The sequence below is a fragment of the Nicotiana tabacum genome, chromosome 11 (assembly GCF_000715075.1).
Source record: "Nicotiana tabacum cultivar K326 chromosome 11, ASM71507v2, whole genome shotgun sequence".
NCBI classification, from domain to species: domain Eukaryota; kingdom Viridiplantae; phylum Streptophyta; class Magnoliopsida; order Solanales; family Solanaceae; genus Nicotiana; species Nicotiana tabacum.
The window spans coordinates 8,738,024-8,749,175 of record NC_134090.1 but is presented as its reverse complement, the minus strand read 5'-3'; the positions used below and the strand labels follow the sequence as shown (position 1 = coordinate 8,749,175).

The 11,152-nt window shown below is 36.4% G+C and overlaps 1 long non-coding RNA gene across 1 annotated transcript; it reads right to left on the bottom strand.

Moving 5' to 3' along the window:
• Positions 1-897: 897 nt before the first annotated feature.
• Positions 898-5,217, bottom strand: LOC142166210 (uncharacterized). Its single transcript, XR_012696396.1, has 2 exons — positions 4,566-5,217; positions 898-1,310 (listed from the first exon to the last, which is right to left on the bottom strand). It is a non-coding gene; the product is annotated as an uncharacterized LOC142166210 (long non-coding RNA).
• Between the last annotated feature and the right edge of the window lie 5,935 nt (positions 5,218-11,152).

Here is an 11,152-nt window from a genome sequence, read left to right as displayed (position 1 = left end):
TATGTCCTTGACCTCTATCAACTGTGCTTCAACCACTTCGCCTGAACCTCTGTTTGTTTGTCTAAATTCCCCCCCCCCCTCCTTTTCTGATAAGGCATTATGTATTTGTTTGTGCAAGTAGCTGATTTTCGAGTTTGGACTGACTAGTTGACTCCTCGAGTGTATTTCTGCTTAGTCAGTACAATGCGAACCATGTATCAATACTGTTTAAATGTCTGATTTTTGGCTACGATTGTGTATGTTAATACTAATATAGTCGAGTCGACATGTGTCGTCAATTAATTTCAACTGTCTGAGCATAGTAAATCGATTTGCTTCTGTTGAACATTTGTTGAAATCAATTCAGAACCAGTTTTGTTTACTTATAGTTGTTGATTTGGATCAGTCAATGTGAAAAGGATTGTTTATGTTTAAATTCTGAATTGGAAGGCATGTGCACTCGTGCACAGCATGTGCATTGGTGCACCTCATGTGCCTTGTGCACAGCCTGTTTTTCTGCATTAAGAAGCTTTTAAGTTTTAAACAATCTGACAGTATATGCTGTCAGATATATTCTACTGCCCATACTTGCTTTTAGATAATAAAATGAAAAGTTAAAGCCTGCCAAGGGAATGTCATGAGATTAATACTTAAATAGCTGAGTGGAAACTGAAAAGAAAGGGGCACATGGGAGGGGTATCTGATTAATTTAACAGGCTGTTAAAAGGTTTGATGTTGAGGCTTATAAAAGGGAGGCACATTAAGAGATAGGAGAGGATCAGTGGAAGGGGAGGGATTTTTTGGGATAATAGACAAAGGGGATAATACACAGAGAGACATTGAGAGATACACAGAAAAGAAAACACACACCCACTGTGAAGATAGAAAGAAAAGAGAGAGTTGACAAGAATAGAAAGAGAGCAAGAAAGAGAGAAAACAGACTAAGAAATCAGAAATTTGGTCTTGTTTGTCTGAAGTTCATTTATTGTCAATACGTTAGGCAGTGTTCTTTCTTCAATCGAGATTATTGTTAGTGTTCTGCTGCATTGGTATATTCCGGAATTGGACTGTCTGGAGTATCGCACTGTGTGCTGTTTCATCGAGTTGTTCTCCTTCAACTCTAGTTCCATCTCGCAACAGAATCCTTTCTGTTGTGCTGTTCTGATTGTTGCTGCTATCTTGCTCGCTATTGCTGCTGCATTTTGTCTTGCTGCTACTGTTAATTCTGCCTTTTGGCTGCTGCTGATTCCTATCTTCTTCTCCTTCTCTTTTGCACTTTCGGCATTTTCAGGTACACATTTCAAATCCCATATTGATGTAATTGGAACAGTCTGAAAGCATGAAATGAAAAAGGTTGAAGAAGTTCAAGCATTTGCTGTAATATTCATAGTACATTAACAGGCCTTGTGGAAATTGATTTAGCTCATGTTTCAATGGTTCAAAAGAGTATACTGATAGCCGACTGAGTTTCACCCTTTTGTATTTGGGCTCGATAATTGTCTGTTTAGTATAAGTATGCATATTTCGACTTTACACAATACCATTTTCTGTTTCATTTAGTTTCTTTTAAGACTAGCCCATATAAGTTTGGTTAAGCTCAATACAAGAAATGCTCGGATTAAACGTTGTATTTCGCTAACTTGTATATGATAAATTAAAGCATTTTACTTCGCCAGTTATCCTTTAACCCAGTTCAAATAAGTTCGGTTAAGTTCGAATTAAGAAATGTTCGGATTAAGTATTGCATTTCATCTTATCTCATATGTAATCTGTTATTCGACCAAATCATTTTCGTAAAAGGCATGACGTCCTTTTTACCTTAAAAGTAATCAATCAAAAATGACAGGAGTTTGGTTTAAGCTGAAGTATATACTTCAATTAGCACACACGCTTTCTTTTCTTCCATCTCTGGAAATAAAAATAATAGAAATGTAGTCACTGTAGGATACCCTTCTAAAATAATAGGACAAGCCTCGCCAAAAAAAAAAAAAAAAACAATTGCGGGGCCCTCAACAACTGACGATAGTTATTTAGAATTCAAGATAGGCCATTTAATAAACTTCATGGCCTCCTACAAAGATAATAACGCGTTAGGTTCTGTTGGCGCGGTTTAATTAAATCACATTCTTAAATTCGGGTGCACATTGATGTGACCCAAATCCAAATCTCAACGAAGTCCAAATGTGTCGACAATTACGGGTGCATTGATTGTGACGTGGTTCGAGACGCATTTTCATGACGTTGCAATTCTGTAAAATAAATGATAATAATAATAAAAGCGTTTAAAACTTAATAAAAGCACATGAGTTACAACATGTATTTAAATCAGATATTTAGCTATTATAACAATTTAAGCGACCGTGCTAGAACCACGGGATTCGAGGGTGCCTAACACCTTCCCTCGGGTCAACAGAATTCCTTGCTTAGAATTTCTGGTTCGCAGACTTCATTTGGAAAAGTCGAAAATCCCCTCGATTTGGGATTCAAGATAAACCGGTGACTTGGGACACCAAAAGCCAAACCTTTTCCCAAGTGGCGACTCTGAATTAAATAAATAATCCCATTTCGAATATTTGTCACTTAAATTGGAAAAACTCCCCGCGCATCTTAACCCTTCGGGGCGGGCGCGCAAAAAGGAGGTGTGACAAACCCAAGAATCTAAGACTTACTAGGAAGGCCGGACCGTATGTGGGTTGCCTACGTATCCCGCCCCGAAAGACGAGAATCAGGTATGCGTAATTCGGGCAGATTGGATACGGGCGAGAATTAAAAAAAATAACTAATTTTCGTCTTTTTTTTTTTTTTGAAAAATGATGAAACATGTAAACTCTTTTTGGATTTTCTTTTCCTTTTTTTATTTTTTTTTATTTTTGGAAAATGATGGGAAAGAGAAAAATCTTAATGAATTTTTCATTTTTTTGTCTTTTTCTTTTAAAAAAATGTGAAAGAAAAATATAACTGGGCCCTACTTGCTTTATTTTTACACTTCACCCTCTTTTCTTTCTCATTTACCCTCAGTCATCATTGGTCCACCAAATGACCCTTTTACCCAGCATGTAGTACATAGGATGCATCAGGATGGTCTTTTATTTATGGGTACACCTGATCTACCCCCTGTGTTGAGACCCCAAAGTCAAATGCACGTGATGCAAACAAATGTTCCTACTAGGGATCCGACATGAGGTTATGTTATTCTAAATTTAAACCTGGGGTTGTGTTCTTGACCTGGCTTACCCGAGCGGACAGCTCGAGCCGAAAAGGGGGCAACGTACTGGAAGCACGAAAGTCTATCCAGCCTTGCTGCTGGCCTAGCCTCGTTCTATTTGGTATAACTTCTAACATAAAAAGTGGGCCACGGGAATGTGTGCACCGTTTTTAAAAGACTTAAAGAGGTTGCGTAAGAAGGCATTTTAATACAATTCAAACAATATGAAAATGGTAAATAAATAGCAGTTAGCACATTAGGTTCACAAAAATACAGTAATATTAACAATAAATAAAGCCAAATAAAATATATTAATAAGCTCGAATTCTTAACCCTGAACCAGAAGTTCTGGGTTCTTATCCCCAGCAGAGTCTCCAGAGTTGTCACAACTCTTTTTTCTACCCCCCGGAAGGGCGTATAAGGGAGTTTTTTCCAATTTAAGTGACAACCGAAACGAGATTTATTTATATTAAAAAAAATAAAGTCGCCACTTGGGATAATTTATGGTGTCCCAAGTCACTGGTTAAAATCACGAATCGAGGAAGGTTGACTCTTATTTATGATCTGCTAACATAGAAATCTGGGTAAGAAATTCTGTTAATCCGGGAGAAGGTGTTAGGCAATACCGAGTTTCGTGGTTCTAGCACGGTCGATTTGATCATACTTGGCTTATTAAAATTGTCTAATTACTTACTTTTAGAACCTATGTGCATTGCCTCTTTTAATTAAGAAATTATCTTAACATAGGTCACGCGTCCGTGTACCCATTTGTTTGGCGCGTCAAAAACCATGTCATGTGAACGTGTCCACAATTAATAATGCTTTGTTATTATTAAGAAAGTTAACTCGAAGTTGCGCGAACATATACGCTGATTTATTTTAAAATTCATAATTATGTCACGCGAATGTGGACACAATCAAGATGATAGATTAAGAGCGTACCCAGAAGAATACTAACGATGTGAATTACTTGTAAAACAACAGAAGAAAAGCATACTTCCTCGTCTCAAATAGTGTCGAATACTATCACATAATTAAAAAAGCCTACTGCAGCAAACTTATCATGATCCAAACTACAAAAGATTGGAAATTAAAACTTGAAAATTAGTAAAAGCAACGGAGAATAGAAAAATCATCCAGAATGACGCTTAAACTAACTTGGAAAGTTTGGAACTTCCTAATATTATAAGAAGTGCAAAATCAAAACAGCATATCTTTGATAGATTTATATCAAGAGCAAGATGAACAAACAAAACTAACCATAAAATAAATATTTCAACAAAGAAAATACATTATTGAAATATATCCATGTCAAATACCATTTAACAAAAGAGGGCATAGGAAAGCTGGAAAATAAAAAAGGCAAAGATGAAGAGCTTACCTATTGAAAGCAAAGAAACAGTTCAAAGTGCCAAATAAAGGCCGGACGTAAATCGGAATGGGCTTCACTCGACAAAAAATGGTGCATGAGCAGGACCTCAAACCATGACCTTTGACGACCTCGAAGCTCGCCGGAATACTCGAACTAAACTAATGACGAACGAACAGAGCATAAGCTACTGTTGTGTTTTGGTTTTGTTTCAGAGAAGAATAGAAAGCTTAGGAGCGTTCATTGAGTTCTGCGGCTATCCATTGCTTGTGAAGAAGATGATGAGGAGTTCCTTTTGTTTTTTGTTTGTTCGCTGCTCAAGATAGGTTCTCGAAAAAATGAAGCTCAACAGCTGATTTCCCTTTTTTCGTTAGGCGTTAGGTCTCTTGGGTAGGGATTCTAGAGGTTCTCGGCATTACTCCATGAAGAACAAAAGGTCCTGAAAGTTTTGTGTGGTCCAAAGATGAAGAAACGGCTGCTACTGGTTCTCTAATGGTGAAGAAGAAGAACGGTGGGGGATCTTTGTTTCCATGAAGAAGATGTAACATAGGGTAATGGCTGGAATTTTTTGAGCTAAAAAATGGTTGGGCGTGAAGAAGATGAACGACAGGGGAGGGGGGCTCGAAGAAGATGATCTTCAGGGGGGTCTATTTTGTGTATTGCGGCAGATTTGATGCCTACAGGTCTAGGGTCTTAGGTTAGCTTCTTTTTTATAGGTTTAGGGTTTTAGGTTATATTTAGGTTAGGGGATATGGGCCTAGGAATTATGGACTTGGGAATTATGGGCTATGTCCGAAAATTAAGCTTAAAAATGGGTTGTTTGAGCCCAAATTTTATTTTTTCTCCGTGAACAAGACTAAAAATACGACCTCATTTACCAATTAATTCTACTTAAGTAAAATAACTATTAAGATAAGACTAATCGTTAAACAAACCTTTTTTTTGGTATTTTAAAATATCATATTAAAATAAAAATAAGGTACTATTTTTTATATTTTTTAGTTTTTATGAAAAACAATAAACTAAAAGCAACTAAAAAGAAGAGATATTTTTTTGTAATTTTCATTTTTTTTTGATAAAATAAAGTAGAAGAGTCAAAGCTAGTTGAAATAACTATATTAGACCTAAACTAAATATTTATATGCTAAAATATGTAAAATCTTGGGGAGGGTCAAAAATCGCATGTCTACAATCTACATGACTCTTCTAGACATTTGCTCATGACTCATAGAACATATGAACCTAGTGCTCTAATACCAACTTGTTATGATTCATAATCCACTAGTCGTGATGTCACATAACCCAACCCGTTAGATAAGCTAACTAACAGCCAACACAATCCAAATGAGATTTATAAGAAAATAAAAAAAGAATTATCTGAACTTTTATACAATAAACCAAAGACTAGTAATACAGGTCATGAGTTTCTGAGATTTAGAATTTACAAAAGTTGGTACAAAATAAATACATCATCTATTAGAAATACATATAAAAAGATTTAAAAAATCTAAAGTTACCAGGGATAAGTGACAACTATGACTGGAACGCAATATCTTCAATGCCAGCTCCTTCCATGCACAACAACTCTAGCTCCAAAATTTGTACGCAAGGTGCAGAAGTATAGTGTGAGTACAACCGACCTCATATACCCATTAAGTATATTGTCTAACCTCGGTGAAGTAGTGATGAGAATTTTTAGTTAAAAGATACTCACTATTATAATCTGCTCAATTAAATTTACACAAAAACAATACAACTAATACATGTGAGAGTACAAGAACATATATGCAAAGCAATAGATGATACTAAAAGAAATCACGGTTAATTACTCCATCTCACAACTAATCCTCTTCTTAAATCAATAACCACCAAACGAAATAGTAAAATCCACGAACTTTCATAGTATAAGGAAGGTACTCAAGATATCAAATCAAATAGCATGGCAACACCATTCGTGCATTCATCATATGCTCGCCAGATATATAGATGTATGTCAAATCGAATAGCACGGCAACACTCTTTGTGCATTCATCTCATTCTTACCACGCATAAGTATAACGGTACCAACCAGGAAAACAAAATGCCAATACAAGTAACAAAAAGGTGGGGAAAACATAGGTAGTACTTCCAAACGAGGTAGAATGTATGGGCAATGGTAACGGTCTAAGTAGAGGTAGAAAAGTGATGATAGCAAGTAAGATAGGAGAACATAAATTTTACTAACTAACATGGTAGAAAGATTAGATGTAGATATAACAAACAAGAGGGAAAGCATGATATTTATAAGCAAAATAGATAGAAGGCATAAATAACTAAGAAGGTAGAAGGCTTATACGAAAGTGCAACAAATGAGAAACGACATAGATGTAGATATAACAAATAAGAAGGAAAGTATGATATTTAGAGGTTAAATAGATAGAAGGCATGGATAACACAACAACAATTAAGGTTGAAGACAAAGATAGAACAAAATGACAAGTTATGTAGAAAATATTCAGCGTGTGTCTCACCTCAATATAGCACTACGATGTGCAAATTCGGGGTTTCAAACCCTCATGACATCATTTACAATCATTACTCACCTCGAACCGGCTAATCCTCTAGCTCGTGATGCCTTTGTCTCTCAAATCGACCTCCGAATGCCTCGAATCTAGACACAATAATTCGATTCAGTTAATAAAAATTATAGGATTAATTTCATATGAAATTCTATATTTTCCATTAAAAATCCGAAATTGCACTCAAAATCACATCTCGGAACCTGACAAAAGTTATGAAATATGAAACCTCATCCAACCATGAGTCCAACCATATAAATTTTACTAAAATCCGACATCAACTCAACCCTCAAATCTTGAAATTAAACCAAGAGGGTTTTCAAGATTTTCCCAACTAAAATCACCAATTAAATGCCAAAACTAGTAATAGATTCGGGTAATCTAACCAAAATTAAGTTAAGAACACTTACCCCATTGTTTTCTCTGAAAATCTCCCAAAAATCGCCTCTCCCCGAGCTCCAATTTGGTAAAAATGGAAAATGGGATTCGTCCCATTTTCCAGAACTTAACATTCTGTCTGGTATCGTTCACATTGTTCACACTGTTCACGACTGTTCATGGGGTACTGTTCATGGTACTGTTCACGGGGTACTGTATATGGTACTGTTCATGGGGTACTATAATGATACTGTTCATGGGGTACTGTACACAGGACTATTCACGCAGGTGCGGTTACTGTTCACACGTGCAAAAAATGCAGAAACTGTCCAGAAAATTGTAGTAGCTTTTCTTTTCACTAAAAAGGCTCTAACTCCATCATACGAACTCGGATTCAATGATTCTTGTTCCTATGAGTCAAAAATAATAATACAAACATAGCCCTTCAGTCGAAACTCAATTCGGAGCTCATTTGCTCAGTTCAATACCCATTTCTCTTGTTAAATAATTAACTCATGTTTCGTGTCAAAAACCCAATCGCGACTTGATGAAATTAGACCAAACTTTCCAAATCAGTCCTATAATTCATTATAAAAATTGCGGAAGTCTCGAAATCAAATTTCAATCTCTAGAACTAAAAATGGACCTTTGGATCATTACATGCTTATGCTCAAAACGGCAAAATCTTCCAAAAACTCTTCCAAAACTTATCCGAGCCTCATGGGACCCCGACCAGACATGCTAACACACCCCATGACATCATTCAAACTTGTTCCAACCTTCGGAACGCTGAAAACAACATCAAAACATCAAATCACCTCGGATTCAAGCCTAAGAATTCCAAAACTTTCGTAATCCGAATTCGATCAAAAAGTCGACCAAACGACGTCCAAATGACCTGAAATTACATAACGAAGCTACAGCAAGTCTCGCAATTCCATTCCAACCCTTGGATCAAAATCTCACCTATCAACCGGAAGTCGCCAAAATATTAACTTTGCCAATTCAAGCCAAATCCTTCCACGGACTTCCAAAATGCATTCCGATCGCGCTCCTAAGTCATAAATCACCCAACGAAGCTATCCAAATCATAAAATTTCTGATCCGAGCTCATATACAAATAAGTCAACTCTTAGTCAAACCTTTCAAATTCAAAGCTTTCAATTGAGACTGTTCCTTCAAATTCATTCTGATTTTTCCTGAAAATCAAAACCAACGATCTACATCAGTCATAATACACCACACGGGGCAAGTCATGCCCGGGAATTGGCGATCAAAGTGCAAAAGTTCAAACGACTGGTCGGGTCGTTACACTTACCTCAAACAAGCCTAAAATCGATACACTAGAAACATCATTCTGCTCCAATCAACCTCCGAACGGCTTGATACTAGCCAAAAGAACTCAAATTCATCAAATAATGTCATAGGAAGCAAACTCAAACGATAAAGGTCAAATCTTTACACATTTACTCAAAGTCAACCAAAAAGTCAAACTCGAACCCGCACCTCGTAACTTGATAAAACTCACAAAATCCGATAACTCATTCAGTTATGAGTCCAACTATACAAACGTCACTCAAATCTAACTTTGAATTGATGTTCAAAACTCAAAAGTTCATTGTAGGAAAGTTTAGACAAAAATCTCCAATTTCTCTTTTAAAATCATAAAGAAAAGGCTAAAACCGAAAATAGAATTATGAGATATAATCAAATCCGAGTAGAAAACACATACTCCAATCCTTTGGTGAAAACCGCCTCCAAAATCGCCCAAATCCGAGCCCCCAATTCAAAATATGATAAAATAACTCAAAGGTCTGAAATAGAGTACTTATGTGCACTGCCTAGTGGTACTTTACGCGATCACAGTAGTACCCTCGCGATCGCGAGGCACAAATATTATGTTGTCACCATTAACTCAACGTGTTTGCGGCAATACCCCTATGAACACGATGAAGCGCAGCTACCAACCTCCGCGAAAGCGAACAAACCATCGCAAACGCGATGAAGAACCCATCAAGACTGACCAACCCCGCTCTACACTACACGAACGCATAGTCATGGTATCGAATGTGAAGACTTAAAACCTCAACAAGTGCGGACGTAGTCTCTGTAGCGCGAACACGAAGAGCAAATGTCAAACAACCCTCCCCCCCATTGCACTACACGATCGCGTCTCAATCTTCGTGGTAGCAAAGATGACCAAAACCAGCAGAAACCAGCATAACTAACATGGCCAAAATGGTCTGAAACCCGTCCGAAACTCACTCGATCCCCTGGGACCCCGTCCGAACATACCAACAAGTCTCATAACATAACGCAGACTTACTTGAGGCCTTAAATCACGCGTAAAATCATCAAAACTACGAATTACACCTCAAATCGAACTTAATGAACTTTTGAACTTTCAACTTATTCCAAATCCCAGACCTAAAATCCGAATCCGTCATTATCAAAGTCAACTTCTGATCAAACCTATGAACTTCTCAAATCTTTAAATCGCTAACTTTTGCCAATTAATGCCAAAACCTTCAATAAACATCCAAATACAAATTCGAGGCATACGCCAAGTCCAAAATCATCATCCGGGCCTAACCAAACCATCAAAACTCCGATCCGAGGTCAAATATACAAAAGTCAAATTTGGTCAAGTCTTCCAACTTAAAGCTTCCTAGTTGAGAATTATTCTTCCAAATCGATCCAGAATCACCTGAAAACTAAAATCGACGATTCACACCAATCATAATATATCATATGAAGCTACTCGAGATTTCAAATAGCTGAACGGAATGTAAATGCCCAAAACGATTGGTCGGATCGTTACAGAGGTGTAATTCATGAATTAACTTCTGTCACATATAAGGAATTATACAATGTGAGTGAGACTAGTGTTTTATAAGGGGAATGCGTGAGATGGGGTTTAATAACAACTTAAATGCATATCCTTTTTTTCCTAAAGGAAATTATCTATATATACAGTACAATGGGGTTCAAAAAGGTCTCACTATAGTGTTGCGGACTTTGCTTCAGTTGTAAGAGTGCATCATATGATGTGTGACTTAAGCGCATATCGCGATGTCAAATTCTAGAATGAGTTTTTTTTAGTATTCAAGTGTAAATAGGAAAAGGTAAGAGACTATTTTATCAAGTTTTAAACAATGCATCACAAGGTTCTCAGGGCGTTGCTCTCATTTTAACTCGAGAGCAATTCTTATTTCATGCAATTAATTAGGGAGTGATTGTTAAGAAAGAAACTATTTTCTAGGAAAACGTTTTCATCGGTATGAGAAAGTCATTTTCTTGTATTTGGTATGATGAAGTCAATAAGGAAAACACTTTCTCTCCGAAGGTGACAATATTTTGATCTAACTTATCGGTAGAATTCATTTTTGTTATAGCTATCTAAAAATTTATCTTCATGTCACGTGCTCCAACTAACACTTGTACATTATTGTTAATATTTCTTACTTAGAAATTTCACCAAATACTATCAATATGCTAATATTAATCTTTAGTATATATTTTTCTCGAAAAATATATTTCATTCACCTACCAAATAAAAATATTTTTTTCATAAATAATGCCTTATGTCGTATCAAATACTCTTTAAAATTAAAAATCCAATTGGGTAATGGAGGTTGATGAATACTTATTGATTTAAGTAGT